This window comes from Microcebus murinus, chromosome 8 (genome assembly GCF_040939455.1).
Source record: "Microcebus murinus isolate Inina chromosome 8, M.murinus_Inina_mat1.0, whole genome shotgun sequence".
Lineage (NCBI taxonomy): Eukaryota > Metazoa > Chordata > Mammalia > Primates > Cheirogaleidae > Microcebus > Microcebus murinus.
In genome coordinates this window covers 15,856,780-15,879,083 of record NC_134111.1, presented here as the reverse complement: position 1 = coordinate 15,879,083, position 22,304 = coordinate 15,856,780, and positions in this window count along the sequence as shown.

Sequence of the window (22,304 nt, the reverse complement as noted above, 5' to 3'; positions counted from 1 at the left end):
CCCTCTGATCACAAATTATTTACATTCTTTCTACGTGCAAAATATGCACACCTGCTTTCAAGATATCCCAAAGTCTCATCCCATTAAAGCATCAGGTTCAATATTCGTGATCAGTTCTAGATCCAAATAGGAGGCAGCTCCTCTGGATCTGCTTCTTTGGATCTGGAGATCTATAAGCTGTTTTCTCCCCCTTCCCAACTATCCCCAATTCCCTCACTCCCACCAGGAATGCAATAGCAAGAAAGAAACAGGAAAACTACAATAGATATTTCATTCAACAACAGAAAGAACATGTCTATAGCAATTCTAAAACCTGCCTGGACACATGTTGTCAGACTCTCTACTCCTGGGACTGGGAGCCCCAGTTGAACCTGAAACATCCAAAATGACTTATCCCAGGGCTTCTCCAGGTGAGAAGAAGTCTAGCCCAAAGTTCACTCAGTAGTCTAGCCCAAAGTTCTTTATAGCATGGTAGCTGGATTCTAGAGTGAAAAAGAGGAGACATGAGGCCTCTTAAAGGCCAGATCTAGAACTAGATTCATGTTACCATACCTAGTATTGCCAGATTGAGCAAATACTAATACAGAATGCCTAATTAAATTTGAATTTCAGATAAACAACAAATAATTTTTAGTATGTCTCATTTTTGTTTACATGACATTTAAATTTAACTGGTAAAAGGAGAAACTACTGTTTTTCTACAGTTCTCACACAACACTTCTGACACCAAATGTATGAGTTGTTTTTTTTCCCACCATCAACCAATTCCCCAATTCTTGGTGGGTACCAACTGGGTGTCCTACAATTTAACTCAGTTTTGACAGTAACTGCCCGGAGTTAGTGCAAATCCCACAGGTTCAGAGCTCAGTCCCACAAAACTGCCTCACCCCACACACTTCAGATGCCAATCACAAGTGGTAAGTCCTCAGTTTATCCACAACTTTAGTCTGACTTGGCTATAAATCAGAGGTTCCCACAACCCCCTCCTTAGATTCAGTAATTTGCTAGAATGGCTCCCAAACCCAGGGAAAGTTTTGCTTTTTATTCTTGATTTATTACAAAAAATGAAAACCAAAAATCTTAAAGGATACAAATAAACAGCCAGATGGAAGAGACCCATAGGGCAAGGTGTGGAGATGGGATGCAGAGCTTCGATGCCCCCTCCAGGATCACCACTTTCCCAGCACCTCCATGTGTTCATCAACCTGGAAGCTCTTTGAACCCCTTCATTTAGGGCTCATATGGACGTTCCATTACATTGCCATAGCATGATTGATCAAATCATTGGCCACTGGTGATCAAGCTCAATCTCTAGTCCCTCTTTCCTCCCTGGAGGTCAGGAGGCGGTATTGAAAATTCCAACCCTCTAATCATAGGCTTGGTTCCCTGACAACCAGCCCCTCATCCTTAGGGGCTTTCCAAAACCCAAGTGTGGTTGAAAGGGGCTCATTATGAATAACAAAAGTGGTCCATTTCATTGCTATCACTCAGGAATTTCCAACCATTTTAGGAGCTATGCACCAGGAACTGGGGATGAAGACCAAATATATATTCCTTATTATATCACAATAGAACAACTGGGCATCCTGTGTTTTACTTGCTGACCCTACTTCCACATCACCCTAAAGGTCAAAGCAAGTCATTGAAGAATAAGTGAGAGAAATCACCTTTTGATGGAATGAGTACAGAGAGGGAAGGCATTAATGGTGGCCATCTTTACAGAGTACAACACTAAACCAAAAACTCTAAAAAAAGGTCCACCTCACTATAAAAACAGTAATTCTATTACTAGGAATTTTTCTAAGCCCAAGAGTAAATATGAGTCAAAGATTATCTACATGGACGTTCACTGTACAATTTCTTATAATATGAAAAATAGGAAACAACATAGCTATGAAAGATAAAAGATAAATTATGGTTCATCTATATAATAATTCTATGTAACTATTAAAAATGATATATAACATTCATTTCTTTATTCTTTCTTCTAAAAAATATTTGTCGAGCTCCTAATATGCGCAAGGCACTCACTCTGGCAGCCCTGAATAAACAACACAGCTAATCTCTGGCCTCAGGGATCACAGAGGCCAAAGAAGCAACAGTTACATTGCACAGATAATCACACATCTGACTAATTGACTACAAATGGGATAATTACTATAAAGGAAAACTACTGGGTACTATGAAATCACCAAGAGACCTAATCTATTGGGGGCTGGTTTAGGGAAAGGGACAAGAAACAGAGGCAAAAGATGGAAGGGAAGAGAGTATCAGGCAGAATAAACAGTGGGAAGACTGTAAATGTATATTCATTTACATTGAGAGATGATCCTAATACACAGTTAGGTATGAGATGCTAATTAGACATCCAGGTAGAGATGCAAATAGTATTTAGATATGAAATTTGGGTGCCTGGGGAAGATTAGATTTGGATGTATACATTTGGGAGTTACCAGCCTATAGTCAACAGAGTGGCCAACAATATAAGAAGAAAATCAGGGGAGTGTGGTATCATGGAAGCTGAGAGAAGAGTTTGAAGAGGTAGAGAGTGGTCACTTGGGACAAAAGCAGCTGAGGTGTTGAGTGAGATAAAGGTATAAAGGTGACCACTGCATTTGATGACATGGAGGTCACTGATGCAGTTGCAGATGTAGTGAATGGGCAGAACAAAAATCCTAATTGAAATGGGCTAAGGCAAGGGAATAGGAGACGCCATGGCAAAGCCATTCATTTGAGAAGCTTTTCTGTGAGGGAGCAGGAGAATTGGGAAGCAACTAGACGGGAATGGGAGGTCAAGAACAGGTTTATTTGCTGGTGAAAACAATCCCCTAATGAGAAAGAAGTTGATAAAGCAGGAGAAAGGGTCTTTTTGCAGGAGTAAAGTCCTTAAGAAAGTGAAAGGGATGAGATCCAGAGTACAGTGAAGGGCTGGACTTTGCTAGGAGCAGAGACACTTTCTCCTTTAGCAGCAGGATGAAGGACAGAGTAGGTCTTGATTTAGCACGCTGGAGAGATGAGAGAGGGGCCTGTTTACTTCTATTTCCCAGGAAGCATGAATCAAGGTCATCAGTAAGGAGAAGGAGGAAGGGGGAGGTTAGAAACATAGTAGAATAATTCCCTAAGTATACCTTACATCTCAGGTTGATTACATTAATTTGTAAAAAAAAAAAAAAAAAATACACATATACAACTTTCTCACTTACCCAATAAACTCTACCATTTCTCAATGTCCCAAAGAAGAAAAAGGAAAGGTGAAACCATTGTAAATATAAAGAAAAACAGTACACCAATTTATGAAGAATTTTATTTAAATTCCTTAAGGAAATTTAAAAATCATGTGTTTAAATTCATTGTCTTAGTCCTCTTTGTGCTGCTGTAACAGAATCCCAGAGACTGGATAATTTGTAACGAACAGCAATTTATTGGCACACTGTTCTGGGGCTATGCAGTCCAACACCAAGGTGCTGGCAGCTGGCAAGGGCCTTCTTGCTGTTTCATCACATGGCACAAGGCAAGAGGGCAAGAGGAGAGGCAGAGACAGAGGGGACCAAACTTACCCTTTTTTAATGGCATCAATCCCACTTATGAGGGTGGAACCCACATGGCCTAATCACCTCTAAAGATCCTATCTCTTAATACTGTTACAGTGGCAGTACAATGTCAACATGAGTTATGAAGGGGACAAACACTCAAACTATAGCATTCATCAATGCCAATGTAGCAATCTGGGAAATTCCTAAATTAAAGATGGAAGTATGCATGGAAGTCTTATTCAGAGCTTTGCATCGTAGAATTTAAAAAGACCCAATGCTTTCTATTTTAGTAGCTTAACCAATGTATTAAACTGCTTATCTCCATATTAGAAAAGAGGCTAAATAAGTAATTAAATGATGCATTTATCATGACTAGACATGAACAGCCTCTTGTGAGATAAAGACCTTTTGACAAAATGCAATACACTACTAAAAACTGCATGAACTAACTAAATTGACACCAACAGTTGATATTCCTGGGAGTATATTTTCGGAAGCTATTAGAAAAAAAATGACATTTGAGAAAAGCTTTTGGGTCATCAGTTCTCTATATTTAGAATCTTCAAATAATTGTAGATTCCAGCACTTTGTCACCAAGAGAAAAATGAAATGGGGTTACCTCCTCCTTTCGCTGCTTTTTTTCTTTTTCATTGAATACACCAGAAGTTTCTTGATGGGACAGATCCTGATCTATGGCTTAAAAATAGATGTTACAATTTTCAGATGTGTTTAAAATGTATTATGATAATTAAAAATGCAATAGTCATATTATTCATAATGTAGTACACATTTTTAAAAGAGCAAACATTATTGAGCATTTATGTACCAAGCATTATCCCTGCTTACGTGTATTATTTTATGTAACCTTCAAAACATCTAAGACATCATTATGATGTAAGTACTATTTTTAACCACATTTTTCAGAAGAAAGTACTGTGGTTCATCAAATCCAATATAATAAAAACAGATTCTTACAAATACTGCATAACTGTTCTGTGCCAAATATATTACTATCTATGTTCAGGGGATGCAAAGATGAATGGGGTCCCCACTCATAGCCTCCTGGAAGAGATAGAATAGCAAGCAGATAAACCGCATTTCAATGCAGAATGTTTGGTGAGATGAATAAATAAGTCTGCCTGGAGGGACAAAAACGTTTCAAAAAAGAGTTGACATCTCAAGTTGTCAGGCAGGATCTCAAGTTGGATCTTGAAGGATGAGCAGCAGTTGGGAGAAAGGCAGATAAAAGAAGTGGAAGGTATACAGCTCGGACAAGGTTCTGGTCCTACAGGAAACTGAGAGTTCAAGGCAGCTTAAGTAGAAAGTATGAATGAGGAGGAGATGGAAAATGAGGCTGTAGGGATAGGTGGGAGGCAGACTGCGAGGGTCATGTATGACACTGCCGAGGCTGGGATGAATTCTGGAGCCACCACACAGCCTCAGAGACACACACTGAGGGACACGATCAGCTTCGATTTTCAGGAAGGTAACTCTGGCAGCAGTCTGCAGTGCTTATTGGAGGTGAGAGATGGGAAGCGCAGAGAAATCTGTGGAGAGTTCATGTCCAGGAGCAAAAGAAGATGGGGGGGGGGGGCACAAACAAGATATTGTTAGTGAAAACAAGCCGAGAAGCCACATTTATGATGTGTCTCTGAGCAAAGATATTAAACTTTGAAATGCAATTCCATAAAACCTGAATTTGTCACACATTATCTACATCTGTGCCTTGATGCTGGCAATTACCAGATGGTATCACTACAAGGTTTTCAACGAACTGAATAACTACTCTGACTGCCACCTGGTTGAGAGCAATCACAAGACGCCGTCCTGGTATAAGATGCAATCTGATTTCAAATACGGTAAATTGTAAAGGGGAAAAAAGTGTGTTTCGAATGGATGAAATGGAAACACTGCATTAAAATATATACAAAATCCAACCAGTTCTCCCTGCCCCCAGTATCACCACCCCGGGCCAAGCCAACATCATTTCTTTCTTGGATTAGTACAGTAGCCTAACAGGTGTCCCTGGTTCCACCCTTAACATTCCCTCCTCCTCCCTCCTAAATCTATTCTCAAAAGAACAGCTTGAGTCACAGCATGTCATCCATCTGCTCAAAATCCCCGGTGGCTTCCTGTCTCACAGCAAAAGCCCAAGTCCTCGCAGAGGCTACAAGGCCCTGCAGAACCCGATGCCTCTGTCTCCATCACTCCTACTCCTCTGTCCCTTTGCTCGATCCACTCCAAATGGGCCTCCTCATTTGAGGAATCCTCCAGATTCAGGAATCTGGAGGATTCAGGATTCAGACTTCATCTCAGTGAACAGTCTGCAATCCAGGGAGAGGCGGTAATACCTCCAAGGTGCTTCCAGAGAACAAGGGCGGGGCTCAAGTTTTACAGGAAAGTTTCCTGCTCAGGTTACCAATCAGGTAATGAAGGACTGAAACTTGCTTAGTTCTGATTGGTTGATGCAGGTGAGCTCTGATTGGTTGGTCCCGGAGCTCCGAAAGTCAAAAAGGTGGAGGTTTGGGGGAAAACTCCGAGCATCTGTGTGACTTCTAGTCAACAAATGGTCATTTGGCTCTGTTGAAATTTAAGCCCAGTTAGCCAAGGATACATCTTGAAGGATTGGCTCTTTGAGGTCACATTTGTTCACATCACACACCACACAGGCTTCCACCTCTCTCCTGTTCGCTCCGCGTGACCCGATCTGCAAGGCTCAAATGCCACCTTTGGGCAGGCCTCCTTTGCTGCTTTTAAATAAAATCGCTGTCACATCTCCAACCCCTAACTCCCTTTTACTCCCCACCTGCCTTCCCCGCTTGCTTTATTTACTTATTTGTTAGAGCTTACCACTATCCAATGTAGCATATATTTTAAGTGCATGTTTATTGTCCAGAATATCAGTGAGGCATCTGGCTCTTGGTTAGGGTTAGATTTTTCAGGCCTGACCACAGATGATCACAAAGGTTTTACCAGGCAGGACTCACAGGAAAAGCTGCTCTCTCCACTCCAGACTGGGTGCACAGCCAGTGCAGTGTGGTTTTTTTAAGGGAGTTGCCCTGGCCAGACACACTCTTCCCATATTTACATTCTTACCCTGGCATCTTCGTTCCTGGGTCTCTAACTGAGGTCCTCTTCCTGTGCCCCTGCCAAGGCCTCCTTATGGTGGGGAAAGGAGGGAGAATCTTGAAGACCCTCTGCTCTGCTCTGACTCAGCAGCACCCAGGACTTCTCACTTGAACCTCCCCAATCCCACTTTAGAATCCATGAAACTGCAGAGCTTTCTGCCTGAGCCCCCCATGTCTGTGACGATGCACCTGATCCTCCATCACGTGCCATTTCATGGCACAATAAAACAGGGGAGTCAGCACTCTCTCCAGCTTTAAACTCTTGTCTTTACCGTCATGGTAAGCGATTAAAGGCGTCACTGTTTCATCTTTGGCTTGTGGCCTTAATCAGCTACCCTGACAACTCTCTCTCCCAGCTCAGCTGAGCACCTGACAATTATTTAAAAGCTTCACAAGGGCCAGGGTTTGGCCTTTGTTTTCCACTGCGGTAGCCCCAGCACTTACAAAAATATGTGGCACATACTGGATGTTCGGTAAATTTTTTGAATAAATTAATGAGTGTTAATGTAATTGGTAGATTCTCAGGATAAATGGCCTCTCCCAAGCCAAAGTATTATGTACAGTGCCAAAGGAATTATTACAATAGATTGAAGTTTCAGATAATTATATTATTTTCATTGCCCATGTCTTAGCTTGGGGTGCCATAACAAAGTACCACAAACTGGGTGGCTTATAAACAAATTTCTCACAGTTTTGGAGGTCGGAAGTTTGAGATCAGAGTGCCAACATGGTGGGGTTCTGGTGAGGGCCCTTTTCTGGGTTGCAGATGGTCATTTTCTTGTTTTATCCTCACATGGCAGAAACAGTGAGCTAGCTCTTTGGAGTCCCTTTATAAGACCACTAATTCCACTCATGAGGGCTCCACCCTCATGACCTAATTACCTCCCAAAGGCCCCACCTTCTATTGCACTAAGGGTTAGGATTTCAATATACAAATGTGGGAAGGTAGGTGGTGGACAAAACCATTCAATATGGTGCAGCCCACAACTTTATGTTTCTTCCTCAAATCATGGAATTATAGCTAACAGGGTCAATATTTTCTAAAGGAAAAAACAAAAAACAACAAACCCAGGATAGATAAAATTGTAGCCAGGTGTGGTGGCTCATGCCTGTAGTCCTAGCACTCTGGGAGGCCAAGGTGGGAGGATCGTTTGAGCTCAGGAGTTCGAGACCAGCCTGTGCAAGAGCAAGAACCCATCTCTACTAAAAAAAAAAAATAGAAAGAAATTAGCTAGAGAACTGAAAAGTATACATATATTTAAAAAAATTAGCCAAGCATGGTGGCGCATGCCTGTAATCCCAGCTACTCGGGAGGCTGAGGCAAGAGGATCGCTTGAGCCCAGGAGTTTGAGGTTGCTGTGAGTGAGGCTGACACCACGGCACTCTAGCATGAGCAACAGAGTGAGACTCTGTTTCAAAAAGAAAGAAAGAAAGAAAGAAAGAAAGAAAGAAAGAAAGAAAGAAAGAAAGAAAGAAAGAAAGAAAGAAAGAAAGAAAGAAAGAAAGAAAAAGGAAAAAAACAGAATACATTTGTGTTTGAGGTAGCCAATGGGAAGAATCACTGTGAATTAACATTCAGAAAGAGAAGAGGTAAGGTCCTGGATCTTAGGTCCTACTGTTCCTTTGTTACCAGCTCACCATTTGAAGGGTCTATGTGACATAGACAAAATCCTACTACTCAGTGTGCAGGTGGCTTTCCTTAAAGATTTCAAAATTTCAACCGGGAAAGGAAAAGCAAACTAAAGAAGAATTCATGGGGAAACTAGAGGCATGTGGAATATTGTAAGCTTCCCACCGATTGTTATCAGTGTTACAGTTCAAGAGTCCTGTGTGTTGGGAATACACTCTTGCACTCTGTGTGTAAGAGCAAGAAAACAAATACTGACAAACTGAAAAGCCAGTCACCTCTTCCAGGAGGTTTCTAGGCCACCCCAAAGCTCAGGCAGTCCTGGTCCAGAGGAATTCAGCCCCAGGAGAAGTTCTTAAAGGATACTACAAACTGAAGGACTCCTGGATCTCTGTGCCCCAGTGAAGCCTTCGTCTACTATTGGAGCCTCAATCCCGCAAGTCCCCTGCCCCTAAATGCAGCTTCTTCCTACCCTCCCTTTTCCTGAGCTGGGGCAGAATGGTAAGGGATCATCTGAGTTAGTCTGCAACGTGCGTAAGTGAGAAAGAAACGGAATCAACAATGGCCAGCACCCCTGCATCCTCCATTTCCCTTGAAATGTGCCCCTCTAGCACCCTAAAGCTTTCTGCAGTAGGGCTCATCCACTACGTAATGTTCCAGGACTTTTCTTATTCCTTCCTCACACATTCAAACTTTTTTTGTTCAGTATTCCGCAATGCTTTCTACTAAGCTGATAAACTAAATTTCAGGAAGCGATGGACAAGAATAGCTTTAAATATTTCCTCTCCCAGGGAACACAATGTCTCTATTCCTATTAGCTACAATTGCAGTCAGCTACGATTGCAATGATGGACACGAGCCTTCCTCTGCTTTCTAATGTCCAGCCCACAGCTGACCTCATCAACCCCCTCTTGCTGACTTGCCATTGGAGGAATAATTGTAGGACATACTTGGACTGACCAATGAGTGAGAGACCAAGGGACAAGTTGATTGGTATTCTACCTGTTCTACAGCTACTCTGACCTAAAACCTATCACAAAAGTGGAGCAGAATTGCTCGATGAAGGATTTGGATCCGTTTATCACCTCACTGCAGGGCACCTGGGCCAGAGGTAAGACCCATGACAACTGAGCCATAGTCAGAAGATTAATTTATTTCAGAAGTGGCCCAAAAAAAGAGGACCTAAAAGTCTATCCACTCTGCAGGTGGAAACTTAGTTCACCTTATATGAATTATTTTTTGTTTGCATGTTTGATTTAATGTAGCTAAAAAGAAGCTAAAAAGAAGATAGTTAGAATAGACATTTCTCAAAAAAAGATATACAAATGAGCATGTGACAGGATGCTCAACATCATTAGTCATCAGGGAAATGCAAATCAAAGCCACAATGAGGTACCACTTCAAACCACTAGAATTCCTAAAATTAAAAAAAAAAAAAAATAGAGAAAAAAAGTTCCAAGCAGTGCTGGGCAAATTGAGGACTCACCCTAGGGCCACCAGATAAAGCAAATGGACCATGGAAAGCAGCTATTTGTAGTGATTCTTGTAATCACCAGGCCAGGCAGAAATGATTACAATCCCTTTTGCCAAGGAAATGGACTCCCATCCTTTCCCCTGGTGTCCTGGTGCTCACAGCTGCCTTTGCCCATCTTGGAAGAATGACCAGAATCCAGAAACAATGGCGAATCATAATTCAGGTTTAAAAGCACCAGAAAACACATCCCTCTGCTGGAATTCTGTCTCACCCACAGATTAGCCCCCTGCTGGAAGTTTACAGCAAAATTTATAATATAAACAGAATATTTGTCAACAAGCAGAGGCCAAATAAATCATAAATTCTAACCTTAAATTAAAACTATTGATAAAAAGTATTCATTAATGCGGGAGACTTTCTAGATTCTATGTTCTTCTCTGGCTAAGAAATTCTTAGAAGCTTGATCATAGCTCTCTGAAATATCCATTTAACAAAATTTATGAACAATACCCAACCTCAAAACTGATCTATCAAAATGAATAATATATTATTAAAGGAGTGTCATTTTATTCATCAAAACTAAACTACTTGTATTCTACAGGGAAGAAATAACATCCATTCATAATCATCTACCAATGTTTATGAGAATATATATTTCCTTTTACAATGAAAAACATTAATGTTTTGAGTTTGAAGAACCTCAGGGAAAAATGGCTATCTGAAAATAAATCCAAAATATACTTTTCCAGGAATTTTATTGAGGCTCTTATATGCTAAACAAGAAACTGTAAAGGAAATGAACAAATAGTAGTAGGATATCTTTATGCAAAAGAAATTAAGTTGCAATAGCAATACTAATGATCTAGGCCTACCCTGACAGTTTCTTAGCTTTTGGCTAGTTGATCCAATTGATATCTTATGATCAATTGAACCAGACTGTTTTATAAAAATAAACTAATATAAAAACCTTTTATCCAAGATTCATGCACAGAAAATAATTAAAATGTAAGATGCAATGCCAAACTCTTCCTCCTCACATGATGAGCTTGTGGCTTCTTAGCTGTTACACATTTAAAAGGGCATTTGACCAAAAATGACTCAGTGTTATATAGCTTATAAATTTATTTTAAAAAGAGGCATCCCCTTTTTTCTTCCTCCCTTCCTTCCTCTCTCTCTCTCTCTCTTTGTCCCTGTCTCTATCTATCTATCTTGACTTTCTATGACAGAGAGAAAGAGAGAGAGAGAGAGGTATTTTTACAACTGGCAGAGGCTAAAGGCATTTTATGGCTTTGGAAGTCAAACACATGTTTGTTACTCAATTGATAAATCCCACGTGACAATCACAGGATGAGTTGGTTGTTTTTTCCAAGGTGTCACTACACTGTATTTCTCCTCTTGCTTAAAACTGCTCAGCTTCAATGATGTCCCATTTCCAGTAAGACACTTCTTTGTCATGAATTGAAAGCCAAATTCCATACTACTTCCATAAGAAATCTACAGTAAGATCCTGGATTTTAATGATTAGTGTTAAACATCCTTCATTTGGTAAATGAGGGAGGCAACAGCTGAGGAAAGCAAATGTGGGGGAGGATGTGCTTCTCTCAGCTCCTACTACAACCCCGAGGCCAACAGGCCTGTAATCAGGCCCAGAGCCGTCTAGGCCGGGAGCTCACGCCTGTAATCCCAACACTTTGGGAGGGCGAGGGAGGAGGATCCCTTGAAGCCAGGAATTCAAGACCAGTCTGAACAATATATAAAGTTCTGTCTCTACAAAAAATAGAAAGAAATTAATTGACCAACTAAAAATATATATATATAAAAATTAGCCGGGCATGGTGGCACATGCCTGTAGTCCCAGCTACTCGGGAGGCTGAGGCAGGAGGATCGCTTGAGCCCAGGAGGTTGAGGTTGCTGTGAGCTAGGCTGACGCCACGGCACTCACTCTAGCCTGGGCAACAAAGTAAGACTCTGTCTCAAATAATAATAATGATTTGAGATGAAAGGAGGCCTTGAAGTGTGTTCCATCAGCTTTCCCTCTTGGGATTAATTGGATCAACATCCCATTGTTTCAACTCTGAGTTTTGCACGGAGGGAAGGAAGTTCCTCTCCTCAGAACAGGAAAGAATGGGAGTGCTTCCTTGGGACGAGGGCCTTGTCTGACTGGTGAAGGGAGAGGAACAGGGCATGCTGGGCGGAGATCCTCTGCCGTATTGTCCTGTTTCTCTGCCCTTTCTCTCCTCAAGAACCTCTCATTCTGAGTCTCCAGGAGGAAAGCTTTTTATATTAGGATCTGGCCTTATAGTGGAGAGACCTCAGGTTTGGGATGGGTAGGGTGGACTCAGAGGGAAGTTTTTAGGGAACCTGATTTTGGTTAATATCTTACTCTCTAATCTGGCCCTTTCAGTAATAAACTGATTTTTTTTTCTCCAGCTGTATAATTTTTGTGTTCACTTCCAAAGCAGTTGTGAACTCAGAGAATTGATAGAAAATATTCACTTCTTCTGTAGAAACAAAGAACCCCCAAGCCCCAGTGGCTAAAACAGCAAAGGTTTATTTCTCATTCACGTTACATGTTCACCAGGGATATGATCACTGTGCATTGCCACACAGTGGGGGTTTAGGGTTTTTAAAGACCAATCCAAATTTTAGCACCTCCGAGTCAGACTTTATTAATAAATAGAAGTGGAAGCAATTTTCAGATTTCAACCCTGGGATGTAATTATAAGGGCTGTGCCAGAGTGGTGTTTTCAAACCAAACTCTTCCCGCAGTATTTATAACAAACAACAAAGTGAAATATCATCTACAACTGAATAGGCCTTTCCATATCCTCCTGATTTGCAGAGAATTATTTTTGGGAATACTTAATTCAGAGCTTTTCTTTCAGGGTGTTGGCACTTTCCCGTTTTGGATATGAGTTATAGTAGACTAACCTCTATTATTTCTGGATTATATGTCAGCAATGGAAAATGAATTGAGTGCTTTGAGGAGGAAAAAAAATTATTACCAGTAAGATGAATAGAGTGATTGTACTAAGTTACTAAAAGCAGGGGCTCTGGAAATATCATTGGTTTGATTTTCCGGGAAACATATCTTCTTGGATGCTCTTCAGAGCCGTGATAAATTCCTCCCGCAGGGTAGGAGGTAGGCCTGCTGATACTACACTTTCTCCCGGTCCTGAGCTTCTTGGGCCGACTTCAAAGAGAGGCCTTTCTTTGCTATGCCATGTTCAAATATGAAAAGTGATTTAAATGCTCAGATGTTAGGCATGTGGGAAAGAGTCAACGGCCAGCCAAATCTACATATTTATTGCTTTTGCTGTATAGGATGAGGAAATCTTTTCTTCCCTAGCTCAATCAGTAATAGTATTTATCTATTTGACAAATTTGTATTGTTTCTACTATGTGCCAGGTAGTACTGTGTGCTGATGATTCAACAATGATCAAGGCAGATATAACCCTCACCTAATAGAACTCTCAGAGAGGGAGGAGGGAAGTGGATCTAGATGGGTAAACAGCCTTCAATTAATTCAGTGTGAGAAATACCAGGACGAGGACACACCAGGTGTTATGGAAATCACATAGCAGAGGAGATAGGGAAGACTTCCTGAAAAAAGTGGCTTGTAATTGTGATCTCAGGGATAGTAAGCCAACCTGGAGGAAGAGAGAAAGAGCAAAGGCCCGGAGGTTCAATAGAACATGGCATATTTGAGGGACTGAGAGTAGAAAGTATGTGAGCAGGTGAGGGAGGAAGACATGTTTTCTAGGGAATAGTTGAATAGGAAGGAAATGAAGCGTGAGGTTAAAACAGTAAGCAAGTGAAAGGTCATGGAATGTCTAGAAAAACCTGTTAGAACTTGTGGTGGCCTCTATCCGCATGAAAAGTCATCGAAAGATTTTTAGCAGGGAAGTGACATAATTGAATGTATGTTTCTGGAGACCACTCTGATTGCTCTGTTGCAAATGGATTTGAAGACACAAAGTCTGGAGGTCAGAGCTAGAAAGACCAGGGAGGGAGCTATGTAGGCATCCAGATGAGAGACTGGGGTGGCCTGAGATTATGTATGAGCAGTGCACTGCACAAGAGGGGTGGATTTGAGAAAAGTACAGAAGGTAGGATTGACAGGGCTTGATGTCAGACAGGATGATATGGTTGGCATAGGACAGGGAAGAATCTAGCATGACACTGAAATGGCTCAAGTTTCTGACTTTGATACTAGGTTAATAATGGGGTTATTTGTTGAGACAGGAAGCCCAGGGGGAAGAGCAGACTTGGAGGTTAAGATCTTGCATTCAGTTTGGGACATGTTAGTTTGAGGCTTATGGCAGATACTATCAAAGATCCACTCATACCCCCTTGACCTACCAGAGAAATAGGAGGCAAAATTGCCCAGTGGCTGAAACTACAGGCTCTGGATGCAGATACTCAACACATGTTACAAACTCTAGTTCTATATAATCTGGTTTCTTTTCAGATCGTATAAATCTTTCGCCTTTTACAAATCCTAGTTCTGTCAGTTAACTAGCTGTGGGTCACTAGGCAACTTCTCTGGATCTGTTTCCTTCTCTATAAACTGGGAGAGCCCTTATGGGGTTGCTATAAATACTAGATACTCATAATGTATAATGTGATTCACTACAATTCCCGTGTAAACTCTACCATCAAGCAGATCTGGACTCTGGAGGGCAGAAGGCTCTTCTCCCCTTGTCCTCTAAGCACTTGATATTCATGTTTGCAATTATATTACAGATATTTTCATGTCTGTATTATCTTTATTGATGTAAGCCCTCAGCAGCAGTCTGTTTCCTATTGCTGCTGTAACAAATTAGCACAAACTTAGCGATTTAACACAGCACAAATTTATTGCCCTGTAGTTCTGCAGGTCCGAAGTCTGAATTGGGTCTCACTGAGATAAAATCAAGGTCTTGGCAGGACTAAAGTCTTCTGGGGGGTCTTGGGGAGAATCTGTTTTCTTTCTGTTTTCTTTTCCAACTTCTGCTTTTCTTGACTTGGGACACCTTCCTCCATCTTCAAAAGACAGCAGTGTGGCATCTTCAAATCTCTTTCTGCCTTCTTATTTGGGGTCCCTCTTCAACTTTAAAGGATCCTTATGATTACACTGGGCTCACCTGGATAAGCCAGGATAATCTCTTTAAAGTCAGCTCATTAGTAACTTTAATTCTATCTGCAACTTTAATTCCCCCTTGCTCTGTAACAACATATTCACAGGTTCTGGGGACTTACGGGTTCTTTTTTTTATTCATAGACCCATTTTTAAAATTGTGTTATCATTGTTTTATGTCAAATTCATCTAGGACTAACATCTCCAATTTTTGTGAAATTGTACATAATGCACTGTTGCACAATACGATGTGAGGACTGAAAACAGTAATGATGATTTTTATTTTTTTTTATTTATAATTTATATAGGAAACACAAAACTTTCAAGCCACATAGTAAATATATTATGGGGTAGAAAAATAGATATTCATAGGACTTGTTCCCCAGTCTTCCTAATAATGACAAAACAGCAGCTCGAGGATTACGAGGAAACAATAAATATTAAACACCAGTGGAAGCAGCGGCTGCCTAAAGGCAACCAGAGCACATACTCGGCCTTTACTAATGATTCTTCTCTAGACAAAACCTAGCTCCTCAAGCTCTTTATTGGCACAATCCCTATAAATCTTTAATGAGCTCTATTCCATCCTGACCTGGGAAGGAAGAGAGAGAGAAGAAAGGGAAGCAGAAAGGTGGATGTCATAAATGTGTACAGGCCCCCGGAGCATGACAAAAACAGCCTCAACAACCTACCCAGCCAGCCTCCAGTGCAAGGTGGCCAACTCACACAGGGGCGCGCTGACCTGTGCTGAAAGAGGTGTTACCTGAAAGCTGCTGAATGGCCACAGCTGCCCCTAGTCTGAAATGCACCTCTGAATCCATCAGTCTCTAAGTGGAAAAGTCAAATGAAGTCATTAACATCTCAGCAATAGTTCGCCAGTTGATTGGCAGATTAGCAAAGGTCCTAAGGGAATGAGACCCCAGCCTAACAAAAAAGTAGGCAGAGCTCCCCAGGGGTGTGTTATAGGTCACCCTGGGCAAAGTAAATGAATTGGGCACCAAAAGTGATTTAAACACCTACATGGAACCTCCCACCTCTTCATGTTCAGACGCATAAAAGTGACATTTACCTATCATATGAAAATAGCTCCCACTTCCTCAATCCACATTAAGCATCAGACCTGGTACTAGGTGCATTAGATGTATTATCACAAGTTCACTGAGTTCCTTTCAGCGCCTACAATTAGTAGAGAGGAAACTGAGGTCAGAGAAGTTCAGTTACTTCCCTAAGGTCACACAGCTGATACATTTCAGAAATGAGATTCAAATTCAAGACTTCTGACTCCAGAGTCCTCCCTTTCAACTGGGAAGTACCTTATACAGCATTTTTCCATAGGTTGGTTTCTTTCTCAGTGGGGGAATGATTCAAACTGTCAGCCCATCTTGTCCTATGAAAAGTGGCCTTTTCTAGGATAATTTGGGATGAAAGCTGGGACAAATATGTAGAATAAGTAGCTATGCAAGAATGCTATCAAGGGAAATAAATGAATGATAGGTAGGCATTTTGCTCCATTCTGCATCTCCAAGAAGAGGGCTAACTTTGGGCCACTTAGTAATGTATGGGAGAATGTGTGATATTTCATATCAACAAATACTTATTTTGTGTCATCACCAGGAACAATGATGACTTCTGACATTTCACACCTTGTCTTCAGGAAGACCTGTTTGACTTGAGTTTCCTCTCTGCCTTGGAGAGACATGAAGTTGCTAAACCACTGTGGGGAATGCTGGGATTGCTTTCCCAGATTTGACCCTGCCCTAGAAGCTTTGGTTTTCTGCTTCTGCTGAATCACCCTCATACTAGCACTTAGAGTGTGCTGTGACAACAAACTGTGAAAGAGTGTTACTGGGTATGCCATGACCATCCACCAAAGTCTACTTGGCTGACACTCTCACATGGGAGGGCATGTACCGTATGTAGCCACTGTGTTCCTGCATAGATGAGGCGGAATTACTCCCTCACTCTTTCTTTAAGAAATATGGAGAGGATTATGGTTATCATGTTGAAAGAGCAGGACAATTATGGCCACAAAATCAGATCACCAGCAAAATCTTGTTGATACTTGGTATAGAAGCAAAACTTAAACACCAAAAATATGAACTCTATTTTGTTTCTTTGGGCTTTTTAAACTTTTATTTTATAAAGCATAATATAGTAGATTTGATTTTGTTCTCTCAAAGTACAGTTCTATGAATTTCAGCACATGTGTAGGTCCATGTAACTATCACCACGATCAGCATACAGAGCAATTCACCCCCTAAAAACTCCCTCCTGTGACCCCTTTATAGTCACCCACTCCTAGTCCCTGAAAACCACTAATCTCTTTTCTCCCTATAGTTTTGCCTTTAATAACTTTATAGAAATGGAATCCTACAGTATGTAACCTTTGGAGACTGGCTTCTTTCAAGTAGCATGTGCCTTTGTGATTCATCCAAGTTGTTGCATGTATCAGTACTTTCATTCCTTTTATTGCTGAATAGTATTCCACTGTATGGATGTATCATCACCCTTAACTTCTTAAATATTAATTTATTTTTTAAAGTGACGTATAATTAACATATTATAAAATTAACTGCTTTACTTCCGTTTTCAAAAAGAAGAAACGGGTCATGTGGTAATCCTCATGCCATAAAAAGATAATCTTTAAGCTGGAAACAGATTTCCGAACATGCCATGTTTATCTGACTTTCTCCGGCTTCCTGTCCCCTTGTTCTTCTGCTTTTGGAAAAAAAAATTAGATTATTTCTATATTTGGAGAATTGTTCAGTACAAATTCCTTCTCCATCTGCTTGCACTCATGTTAATTAACAAATGTTCACTCTTTTCTATTAATTTCAGATTGGCTCTCCAACATTCGACATTGTCTCTATTTTTAAATTTTTGTTTTAGACGGGAATACTCTATATTGCACACAACACAAAAAACACAAGTTGTATACCAAGGTAAGTCAGTCTCCCTCGCCCTCTGTCTTCCAGCAACTCCGTCCCTCTCTGAAGCCAACAATTTTCTCAACTTTCTTAGGTATCATTACAGAGCTATTCCATGCATTTATAAATGTACACAGATATTAATGTACAAAAATATACATATATAAACATATATAGAACTGTACAAATACATAAGTATATGCACATCTAAAATATAAATAGGTACATATAAATAAATGCATATACATGTATATACACACATTTTCCCCACACACAAATGAAGGCATATTCTACCCAATGTTCTAGTTTTAATTTTACTGTATTGTAATACTGTATCATAATTTACTTAAAACTATCCCATTACTGATTGTTATGTACATTGTTTCCAAATTTTGCCCTTACAGTGAATACCTGCAATGAATAGAGAATAATATTTAAATTTCACACATATGGAACCATCTCTGTAGGATAATTACTTAGAAGTGGAATTTTTGGTTAAAAAATTTTGTGTATGTGTTCTGCTTTGGAAAGGTATTGCCAAATTGCCCTTCAGGGAAGTTATATCAATTTACTCTCTATTAGTGATAAATCACAGTGTTTCTACATTGTCTACACGTATTTAGTAACTATTTTAACAAAATTTCAGACATATCAATGAATATTTGATTATAATTTCAGGAAATTAGCATTCATGGTCTTTCAATCTTTCTTTGTTTTCAAGATATTAACGTTTTTAAGGAGTCCAGGCAAGTTATTTCAAAGGATATTCTTCAATCTGGGCCTATTTTTTCTTTTTTGAGACAGTATCGCTCTGTTGCCCGGGCTAGAGTGAGTGCCATGTCATCAGCCTAGTTCACAGCAACCTCAAACTCCTGGGCTGAAGCAATTCTCCTGCCTCAGCCTCCCGAGTAGCTGGGACTACAGGCATGTGTAACTACACTCAGCTAATTTTTTTCTATTTTTAGTTGCCTGGCTAAGTTTTTCTATTTTCAGTAGAGACGGGGGTCTCTATTTTGTTCAGGCTGGTCTCGAACTTCTGACCTCAAGCGATCCTCCGGCCTCGGTCTCCCAGAGTGCTAGAATTACAGGTGTGAGCCACCACACCTAGCCCTATTTTTGTTTTTTTAAAACAAAAAATCAGCTGCAAAGACTCAAAGAAAAAAAGGAAAACTAATAAGGCATAAAAAAGAATAAGCAAAATAAAGTTTTAAAATATAGTTAGTAAGAAAACCTACCTTTTTTGTTCGTTTTTTTTTAAGACTATTTACCATTTTTTGAACACTTACCACATGCCAGATATTGAGTTAAGCACTTTGCCAGGTGATGGCAGATGACATTTAGTGTGCAGGACAAAGTGCTAAGTGCCTTTTATGCACTGTCTCATTTGATCATTACAATAATCCTTCAAAGTTTTCCATACTATAGATGAGTAAATTGTGGCACACAGGCGGGATTGTTTACCTCGAGTCACAGAATTGATCCTCTTCCTCTCCCCCTGCCCTTCCTTTCCCTTCTTTTCTTTTCAAGTTACAAAACTTATACATGCTCATTATAACAAATTAAAATAACTAAGAGGTGGGGAAAGAAAAAATGGAGTGCCCCGGCCCCTCTCCAGTGTCCCACACCAGAGGTAACCTCTATTAATAACTTGCTGCATTTATTTCCAGACCATTTTCAATTGAAATGAAGAATCCAACACTTTCTGAATCCAAAGCCCTTCTTGGAGTAGTAAATATTCACTGTTGCCCTCCATAGGCAAATCACAAAGTTGTGGGATTATATATGTTCTATAAAATAAAATTGAAAAGCAGGAAAAGCTAAAACATATCAAGTATCTGAAACGAAGAGCCTTTTTTTCACAGCATTAAGAACTCCAAATGCATTAATTAATTACAACAAACGCAGATGTTGATGATTGATATTCTGCAAGTACGTTTTGTGAACAATTCCATTTGGCTAACTGTTAATTACAAAAATTGAAATAATAAGGCTTGTAACCAAGGAGGAGGAACAAAAGGCAGTCCTGTTGTGTGCCAGCTAATCTAGCTGAGGGTATTCTATAGAAAGAGATTGGAATTGATGGTTATAATAAAACTCTTGTAGGTTCATGTAATCCACTACTAGATTATTGGGATGGTCTTGACTGTGTCGTGTCCTGGTGAGTATACACTGGTGACCAGTATCTCAGGAACATCCCATCCCATTCAAGATCAAGAAGAACATCAATGGTAATGGCACTGGGACATGAGTACTCATTTCTTCAGGTCATAGAATGATCTCATTAAGAAAAATCATCCTTCCATTTTGGGGGATGCATCTTCCTTCATAAACTGGGGAACTGGAAAGTGAGGACGTGGCAGTTTCATTGACTTAAGATTCCCTCTGCTCTCTTTCTACTTTCACATGGCAAATAGAGATTACCAGGACTCAGACTATTGGCCCATTTGCTAATATTTTATTTAGAAGTCTTTCATCTTTAATTATCTTTTCTTGTATTGTCCTTGTCCCATCTTTGGGTTAGAGGTAATTATAACTTCATGAAATAAACTGCATGACTTTCCTCCTCCTTCTCTTTTTCCTTGTTCTCGAAATCTCTAAAAACTTTGGATTATCATGTCTTTAAAGGCTTGCTAAAATACACTGTAAAATTGTCTGTACCTCCTATCTTTGTAAGTGGAGAGAGGAGGGTTGGGAGATACCTGACTACCCTCTTTACTGAGTGTTATCTCATGTAAAATTTTGGTAATTTTTGTTTTCCTAGAAAAAAAATTCCTGTAAGTTTGCAAATTTATTGGCAAAAAGTTCTTTATACTATTTATAATTTTCAAAATCTCTTCCAAATCTCTAATTAAGCCTTCCTCTTTGCTCATTTCTCTGTCATACTTTCATTCTTAGTGAATTTCTCTCTCCACTGATGTGTTAAGAAGTTTATATATTTTATTAGGATTTTCAAAGAACAAGCTTTTGGTGTTGATGATTTGTATTTGTGTGTTTTCTATTGCATTGATTTCTTTTTTTTTTTTTTTTTTTTTTTATTTAGGCTGGATTGAACCTGTGTATATTGCATTGATTTCTATTCTTAATTTTACCTTTCCCTCCTTTTATCTTTTGGGGATTTATTCTTTCTTTTCACTTATTAAATTGAATAATGAATGTTTAATTTGCTTATCTTTAATACTTCTTTTATATGCAAATACATTTTAAAGGTCTACCTCTTGAAATGTTACTTTCTTTAGCTGAAGGGTAACATAGAACCATATTTCCTCAGTTTGAATATCAGCTCTTTGACTCACTAGTTATACGATCTTGGGCAAGTTAGTCCATTGATCTGTGCCTCAGTTTCACCTTCTCATTCAACTCAGCTCTCTTTTTTCCTTCCTGCCTCACCATCTTTACCTACTTTTTGTACTCCATCTTTCTCCTAACATGGTCAAATTAGAATTTTGGGTAGTTCAATTATCTTAGTCCATTCATGCTATTATAACAAAACACTGAAACTCAGTAATTTATAAACAACAAAACTGTTTTGTTCACAGTTCTGGAGGCTGGGAAGTTTAAGAGCAAGGCACCTGCAGATTTGGTGTCTGGTGAGACCCATTCTTATAGATGATGCCTTCCATGTGTCCTCTCATGGTGGAAGGAGCAAACAGACTCCTGAAGCCTTTTTGATAGGGCACTAATCCCATCCCTGAGGGTAGACACCACATGAATTTATCATCTCTCAAAGGCCCCACCACTAAATACCATCACCATGGTTTCAACATTTGAATTTGGAGGTGAAGGGGAAACACAAATTTTCAGACTATATCATCATTATTGAGTGTTAACTGACTTATTTACAACTAAGTAAATACAATTTTCTGCTGAATCTGTTGCAAACTATATTTTTATTTGCTTTATTTATTCATTTGGTTATTTTTACTTGCTTTGCTTTGAATTATTGAGTTAATTATTGCCCACATTCCCTGGGCTGAGTTATCTTTATAGTTGTCATGAATTCAACATCAAACTCTTTGACAGTTGTCTAAATCATCTCGCAACATGCTCAGACACATCAGGTACATTTTTTATCAATTTCCATCTTTCTAAAGAATGTTTTCCCAGAAGCATCTGGTGAACTCTGTGGTAGATGGATAATAAAATGGCCATTAACAATTCCCTTTCCTAGTTCTCTCTTACGCAATTACAATGGGTCCAGTTGTCATCTGTGGAAAGGGGGAAATTTGAACACAGGTATGCACAGAGGAAGAATGCCACATGAGGGTGAAGGCAGTGATTAGAGTGACACATCTACAAGCCAAAGACCACCAACCCTTGCCCCAAACCATCAGAGGGTCAACATTTCTGGCACTGGGAGCAGGGCTCACAGCAACACCCTTCTGACACTCTGACATGCCTCCCATTCTTGGCACTTAGGAAGCCCAGAACTCCTTGTGTTCTTCCGACTCTGAGGAGAACAGTTGAATGGGAGAGGTGTCAGCTCCTGGAGGACAGG